The following is an 8,736-nucleotide window of genomic DNA, read 5'->3' as shown; positions in this document are numbered from 1 at the left end:
CTTGCACAGGCAGGTAGACAAACTAAAGTAAAATTTCACAGTGCTCTCGATTCTTATACTTAATATATAAACTTTGCACAACAGGACTCCAGCAAGTCCTCCATTTCACTAACTACAGGACACAGGAATATTACTATTACTACTGCTCTTCCTCTTCTGAATGCATTATCTGTTTGACAAATGGCAGTAGTAATCTCCCATATGATTAGTTTTGCACAGATACATTGTGTTCAGGTTAAGGGATGTATTTTGAACATAGATATATTAGGTATCTTAGATATGTTCTACCTTCTTTAATATTCTGAAATGATATTTTAACTGATCTTTATGTTTGCTGAAGATGATGTATATTTCTTTTTACTTTTCTCAAAAGCCATTTTAAGCTTTTTGGGAAGTTATTTGTTGTTTAGATAAACATTAATGCCCAAAATGCACTTTCTACATTCAATGGATTGGAATACCACATTTTTACAAGTCCACAAATAATGAAACTTCTTGCTCTGGCTGCTCAATAGGCCCACTTACACCAGGCACTACTTTAGGTCACTGAGAAAAGAAGCAAGACCTTGCTGACAAACATCTAGTTCAAGAAATGGAACATGCCACATTATTCAGTGTAGTCCAATTCATATATATATATTTATATAAACAAGATCTTGATTCTCTATCATTAAAAAAAAAGTCCAAAACATTTGTGGCAAGAGAGATACTTGCGTTGGTAATGCCATACTTCTGCTTACCCAAGTTCAAAAAAAAAAAATCAAGATGAAAGAGCAGATGGAAAGAAGCTATTAAACTTATGAGAAAAAGAGAGTTTAACATACAGAAGATAATAACAAAGAACCTTGTTAAATAGAAATATGTTGTCTAGAATGCACCAAAGTGCAGGATATGAATATCAGGAAGGAAGAAGAGTTATTTAAAATAATGGATGAACAGGAAAGTTACTGGAGCACTTGAGCAGGATTTGAAAGACTCAGTTTCAACTGCTTCCTCATTGGAATGTGGCTAGTGATGGGCAGTTTCTTTCTGCAGGCTGGAGACATGTTTGCCCTCTTCAACAGTTCCACCTGAGGTGGAACTGGTGCAAAAGGGGAAGCTGAGTGAGTCCCACAGTCCTTTACTCTCAAATGCTGTAGCCTAGTGGCTATTATTATTATACCACAGACAGATGACTGCTTCTATTTCTTCCCAGACGGAAGATGGGAAAGGCTTGCTGTCCTAAAATATGTCTTTTTTTTTTTTCTTTTTTGGCACAGCCTCCATATTCCACATTGTGAACACTTTTCCCTTTTGTAGTGTGCATACTGCTTTTTTGGATGTGTGTAGTTTGATGGCCTACACATTTTCATTCATAAGAGCTGCATCAGGAGAGCGCTGAACCAGAAGCTCTCACTTCAATATTTCATCTCACCCTGGCAGTGTTTTCAAAAGCCTGAAAGGAGCTAGGCACCTGTATCACCATCATGTAGACACTGTAACATAGATAGCCAGGTGCTTTATGCTCTAAAGAGAGCAAAATATAAGATAGACATCTCTACTCAGCTTTTCTTCTTTGGTTAGGCTAGGTAGCTAGCTTGCAAGAGCAGCCACCTGACTTTTATCGCTCCCTTAGCTATATACTCCTGACTCCATGGATTACATAGAGAATGAAAGATTCGAAAAACTTCTGTGCTCTACCTTGCTGATGGCTTCATGCCACCCCTATGCAAAATGTAAGAGTATGAGAAGGAAAAGGTGTGGCAGATGTTAAGTCAAATCTCTTCGTGCTCTGCTGGAAGCTTCCCAGATGGTAAGGAGTGCAGCATAGTTTTAAAATGCTTGGGTGCTGATGGCACCCATCCTGTAAGGGTTTTCACGTCATGAGGACTCTTGCTCAAAATCTATCTAGCGATCTTGCAAAACCAGCAGTTGTTGTCATTGTAGAGAGCGTGTCTTGAGCACGTATCCTTGATTTTACAACCTGCCTTGTACTTTCAGTACATATATGTTTCAGTACATAGTCTGCAAAACCAACACATGATGAGTTCAGTTGTGTTCCGATGGCCAGAGGCCAAGATGTTATGATCTCAGGATAAACCTTACACTGTTTTGTCACAGCAGACAAAGAAAGCAAGCAGTGAACTTAAGCCACCAGCTTTGCTTTGATGCTTTTCTTTCCTGTGTCCCATCTTCCCAAAATACACAATAAGGCTATAAGGAAAAATTGAAAAGTAGAACTACTAACAAGTCTCAGCCAACATGACAGGCTGCTTTTCTGTGCATGAAAGAATGGTGCTTTTTAATTTTTTTTTCTCAGTGTAATATGTTCCTTAAGGCACCTAACCATAAGAATGTTGGATCGAATCAAGGAAAGACAGAGTGAAATGTTTAGCTGAACTTAAGTCAAGACCTACTGAAAAATTCCCTTCAAGAACATAGTTTAAAGCCTCATTCTTTGACCACACTTTCTTTTTTAACCAACAGCATGCCTGTAGCATTGCAATGTGTAACTAGACTCAAGAATTCCCAGAAGATAAGTGTCAAAAGTGATGGAAGCTAAAAAAAGAGCATCAATGGTAAAATTACTAAGAATATAGCTGAAATTGTATGTGAAAAACCAGCTTTTTCTTTTTGGTAACAAGAAAGATAATTAACTTTTAGAGCGTTCAGAGCAAAGGCAGTGTAATGAGTGCTGCAGACTGTTCAAATTTAGAGAGGGTTGCTCTCTTCCTAATCTAGCATATGGATTACTTTTTCAATAGCCCTCTTTTTTCTGATGATCTTGCTTGTGAGTAATTTTATCAACAGATGTTTATCATCATGATCATAAACATGATTGATTTACTGTCTCCTCTTTTGAGCTACTCCCCATCACCTGGACTGCAGTCAGAGATTGGCCCTATTATACAATGGCTGAAGTTAATGAATCAAGTATTTCCTATGCCTATTTTTAGAACTTCACTGAAAAAAAGTTGTGATGAATTTGCCTTTTGACAAAGGCAAGAGACTTTACTACATCAAAGGACAAACAGGAAGTAATTTTGTTACATCTGAGAGTCAGAAGACTGCATTGCAATTCAGTCAAGGGATTTTACCTTAGGACACATTCCTAAAACCTTTGGATGATCAAACTTTGTCCTTTTTGCCCATCTTCTGAGAGCTGGAATATTTGTGGGCATGAGCAATCTGTAGCTGCAAGCTCACTTTTCAGTCTGCACCACTACACAGAAAACTTTGTAAATTAGAGCTGGGCATGTTTTCTATGACTGGTTTTTATCAAAAGGGGAGTGTTGCCTAATTTGAATTTTGGTTTCTATGAGGACATTCTTCGCATTATTACAGCTGGGATCTAAGAAATGCAGAAAGTAAAATTTCCCCTCAGTTGTCTGTAACTTCAGAACACAGTTTCCTGCCTGGGTCTCTCTAGCATATTGCCACTTAATTTGCCAAACCTGTAACCTTTCTTTGCTCTAGTCAGTGTTGTCCTATTACTACGCACTAACAAGGCAGTTACAACCAATTACGTTCTAGCAGTCTTGGGAAAGTGGGCATTTTATAACTCATCAGAAGCTTCCCAAGCTTCTCGCTATGAAGAAGAAAGAGTGGAGTCCTCCACAAGGGCAAGCACGCAGAAAGCAGAAGGTGAGAGCGAGGTGGGCAGCAACAGCATCCGCAAAGGCAAGGGGTGCAGCCCCTCATTCTCCAGCCACATCTGAGCAGCTTACTCCTGACTTGGCTGTTTTTTTAGTGATCATCCAGATGCTTGTTTCACATTGCTGAAAGCTGACAGGCATCTCACTAAGCAGCATCAACTAGAATCTTCCTGAGCATTAGCCCAGGATTAGTTGAGACTCAAGGTATCTTCCTTCAAAATTTGTCCTGTTCCACAGAATTTCAGCTGGTTTCCCAAAATCTTTTACAGTATTTAAATATTCCAACCACAATTTCAGGAGCAGATTAATTTTTTCTTTTCCTATATACTCCTATATTATTATGAAGTATCATGTGATTCCAACTCTCAATTTCTAAGAAAAGACCCCTGCACGTACTGAGGGAAAGGGTAGAAATCCAGACATGAACTGCTTAATGAAATGCCTGACAAATTTTGGCAAGGTGAAACAAATGTCTGGATGTAAAGATAATTGTAGAAAATTCAACAGCAATAGAGATGTTCAAATGAGCTAATCTGATGAACCAAAAGAGAAAAGGTCTTTTATTATGGGTATAATTTTCAGCCTAAAGACTGCAGTGTGTATGTGTGGAAAAGAACAGCAAGGAATATAAATAAGAGTAGAATTAGTTTTCGTCATCTGAGCCAAGCTGATGAATTTAAGAACTGTTCTTCGTATCATTACCATATATCGTGACCAGATTGACTCATGTCTGGAGTTAAATCTACATAAGAAGGAACTCAAGCCTCTAAAAGGAAGCCAGTTTTACTGTTAGTTTGTTCGTGATGCAGGTAAGGGATTTTGAAGTGTGCCTAGATAGCTAGACACTGTTTACCTCCATGGCAGAAATCAGCAAAGACGGACAGCCTTGGTAAGTAGATCTTTCTCAGATGGAGCTGCCAAACTGGTGAGCATCTCACTAGTGAGAGGTGTAGATGGACCCTCTATAGGTTTCAGAAAATTTTTTTTTTAAGTGACAGCTCCCTCAAACATATTCCACCTTCAGTGGAACCTGAAACCTTCAGTTTGTTTGCCCCCAGCTATGAGTTTGTGCTTGTGCTTTTGTGTTTGTATCTGGGGATCCAGGCCACTTCTATCTCATAGCACAGTCTGCCAACATCTGCTGGCTCCTCCTGAATTCCCATTACATGCAAAGGCTGATGTATCAATGACATCCCTCTTACTATGCTGCAAGGACTGGGAAATAATCTTGGTGTTTTGCTTTTGCAGTTGTTCCATTTTCTGTCCTACCCTTCTCCTCAGTGTATGCATGTGTGTATTTCTTTTCAAGAAACTTACGTACAGTTTTATTTGTGCTGAAGACTCTACCCATGAAATAGGTTTCAGAATTAGTGTAGGCTAGAAAAAAAAACAGATTAAATTAAAAGGATAGAAAAGAACAATTGTGAAATCCTCCCTTTTTGCTCCATTGGCTTAATGATGGATAATGTCTTCTCCAGTTTGCTTCTCTGCCACTTGGCAGAGCTAATGCTATGATAGCATGTTTTTAGTTAATCGGTAATTATTATATTAATATAAACTGCAGTTTGTGAAATATAGTAAAAAAAAAAAAACCCACAGTATTCTTGCCTTTAGCAGTGGAAAAAATAGCCACACAGAAGCTTACTGTTTTTGAACAGCAAAATTAAATTTGAAGAAACTGAACGTGTAGCTCGACCCCCTTAAGTCATTTGACTGCCTACAAAGATGTTTCAAAGAAGCAATGTACCATTATGTCAACAGACATAAATCAGAGCTGCCCCATCAAAGTCTGCTTCAGTTTGCATCATCCTGAAATCTTAATTAATCTGCCTGAGACAGCTTTAGTTTGTGGTCATTTCTGAAGAACATTAGTACGTTCTTTCTATTTGCTGAACTTAAATGAAACAGGCATGAGATAGCCATTATGTAATCTAAATACCTGACAAGCCATTTGGCAGTTTGAACTAATTTCAAGAGAAAATTAAGAGGTGCAGAAGCAATGGATACACAGCATCTGCTCATGGAGAACCCAATTCACTGACCATGGATATACCTAGGAATGAAAAATATGAGAGTCTCCTGCTCAGTCACGGCTCACCAGTCAGAGAAACGCAGCTGCAGCTGAATTCCTGCTGCTCAAGTTACAACTGACTCTTGTGCTTCGGCCAACGTGTTAAGCAAAGGTGCTGAGCACACCATGAGCCTGAAGCTGCAAGTGTTTTCTTATTTATTAGACATGCTACTCTCAGGTTGGGCCTGAGGAACAAAAACAATGGCAGTGATTTATAAGGTTCACACAAGTTAGCAATGTTAATGGCAAAACTAAATCTTCACACTAAGTACATGTCCTCCCAGCAACACCCATGCTTCATATAAAGTATGTCTTAGGAGAGAATGATCTACCAAGTTGGTTTTTCTCTAAAATGTAGCTGCATTTGTTTTCATTGATAACACTAAATAACACTTAAACACTTAACTAAGAATATACAGGTAGCTATTTGATAATTCATTGATATATAAGCAACATTTAATTGAAAGACACCATTAGCTCACATAAGTAACACAGAGGCACTTGTTTTGCTGGAGTAACAAATCTAATGTCAGGAGTTTCTAGTATACCTCACAAGCATCAAAATCATTAAAAAGAAAAAGCTGAAGGTTTCCATAAGCTAAAAAAAAATATTATTTTATAGTGACATTTTTTCCTCCCTGATAAGCATCCTTTTGTTTGAATAGTTGAGAGGGGAAGATAAACAGTTCAGTGACACCAGAGCTGACTCTGCTGCCCTTATTTGAGATGAAATAAGTCACTGAGGCCTGACCAAGTCTGTCTGCATTCTCTGGGCTCCAAAGGATGAAATATGTTGTTTGGCTGCAGTCGCCCTGAGCATTTCCAGGTTTTGCAATCAACAAGAGCTGCCTCTGCCAAAAAAAGATTACTCCCCCCTGCCTAGCGAATGCCTGGGAGCTCGCAATCTCCACCCTGCCACAGGCACACAGGTCATGGCTACAAAAACCTGGAGAAACCCTGTCGCGTCCATGGCTAGCGGCAATCCTGTTTCAAACTAATCTGCAACCAAAATGATTCATGTGATTGTCTTTGCTCTCAGGTCACCTCTTTCTGATCCAATATGCCAGGGTCCAGAGATGCACATCTAAGGCAGCTTCAGGACAACGTACAAAATATATAGAAAAGCTTTGTCCCAAGAATCTAATGACTTGCTGGACTTTCTCTTTGATTACTATTCTCCATGTCCATTCTTCAAAGAATCAAATCTTTCCTTTTGAAACACAAATCCCTGCTTGGGAATTCTTGGGAGATCTTCTGAGGAAAAGTCCAGCTCAGCAAAAAGTCCTCAGAGCCTTGCTGCAGTGTGACAGTGATGTCATGCCCTTTTGACTACAATTTCATTTAGGCATTCAAGTTTAAAGAGCTCAAAGTAAAAACAAAACAAAACAAAAAAATCTAAATAAGTCCCTAAAACTTCTAAAATTGAAAAATAATTGTGAAAGAATCCTCCATCAAATGAGAGAACCAATGTGAAACAAAAGGAACTCCTTTTAGTTCTTCTGACTCCAAACTCTTTTGCGTGTGTCCAGCATAGAAGAGCTTTACATAGGGAGTTTTCCTCTATTCCCCTATCTTCTCAAAAACAGAAGATACTTGCATTTTTAGGATATGATAAGCTCCATTAAGATGCCATAAAACAAACCATAATTAGATCCAGAATGAGTATGGACATAGGGGATGCAGATACCTGCCTTTGGCTTATAGCCTTAGGGCAGGAAAATTGACCTAGCATGGAAAGAGAAGAAAAGAAGGAGGGTGCCTGTTTTCTCTGTGCCCAGTCCTGAAAAGTCAAGTTGGGTCCTGCTGCTATCCCAGAGGTATCAGGCCCTCTGCTTATGAGCTGGTGGTTGCTCTAACTCCTTCCAGTTACTATAGTTGGACCTCTCTCCATCTGCTCCTTGGTAGTTTTATGAGTAACCAGTCAGGCTCTGCAGCACTCTTTTCTAATGATAAAAGATTGGTGTCGGTCTGTCATCTGCAGGTGAGAAAAATGTAATTTTGCTTATGTTTCCTATGCCTTGAGCCGGCTCTGCTTATGTCACAGCTGGAGCCTCATAGACCTAATTTACACATGAGAGAGATAGCTAATTCATACATAAAATGGCAGATGTACAAATCAATGTAACACTTCCCCAGTGAAGTAGTTTGGATTGCATGAGACGCACAAATGCAAGTGAAATGCTGCATCACCTGTATAACCTATTGTAATTCCCTTCAGACAAGGGCATGTATCTTCCCACGAGTTTTCTAGAGAAAAGTTCAGATTGCTGAGCATGCCCTTCTTCCAGCATTTTCTTAATCACCCCCTAGATCTCACGCTAAACTAGTATGCCAGCCATCACCAATGGAGCGTTGTGAAATGGAAAAAGCAAGCAGGGGACATGGGTAAAGTGAATGTTTCTCAATATACTTACAGGGAGCAGGTTGGTATGGGGTGATGAAAAATTAGGTGTTAATGTGCTGTGATCACTACAGTGAGACCTTAAGTTAAATAGAGCACTGTGACAGCACTGTCAGGCCTTGGCTCGTGGTCAGCACATCAGAGGCATATTTAAAGGCTAATGCTAGGTTGCACCATGAACTAATAGAATAAACTTTTCAAATAAGAGAAAACTCAGGATGAAAACAAACAGAAATAAAGGGACTTGTTCACAAGTCTTCATGACACTGCCACGTCTTTGCAGAGCAAGTCCTTTTTTATGGACTTGCTCCTTAATGACTTTTCTGGTTGCAACAAGGTCTATACCATCTCTTTGGCTCTCCAGGCAAACATCCTCTTCCCTGTCCATCTGATTTTTGCTTTTCTCAGCAGTCTCTTCCTCCCTGCCATCCTGCAGGCTCCTGGCTTGCTGCCTGCCTGCTCTCTGCCTCGCTTCAGCTGGTCCCATCCTGAACCCTGGAGCTCCCCTTGACCCTCAGTGGCTCCCAGGGAAAGCACCATCTTCTGCTCCGTTCAGAGGCTCCTCCTGGCTGAGCCTGTAGCAGCCGGGATGAGGCTTTTAAGTAGGACAGTGCATATAATCCAGTAAG

This window comes from Tinamus guttatus, unplaced genomic scaffold (genome assembly GCF_059628265.1).
Source record: "Tinamus guttatus ecotype Peru unplaced genomic scaffold, ASM5962826v1 Tinamus_guttatus_pri_ptg000315l, whole genome shotgun sequence".
NCBI lineage: Eukaryota > Metazoa > Chordata > Aves > Tinamiformes > Tinamidae > Tinamus > Tinamus guttatus.
The sequence above is the reverse complement of the archived record's forward strand: the minus strand, read 5'-3'. Positions refer to the sequence as shown.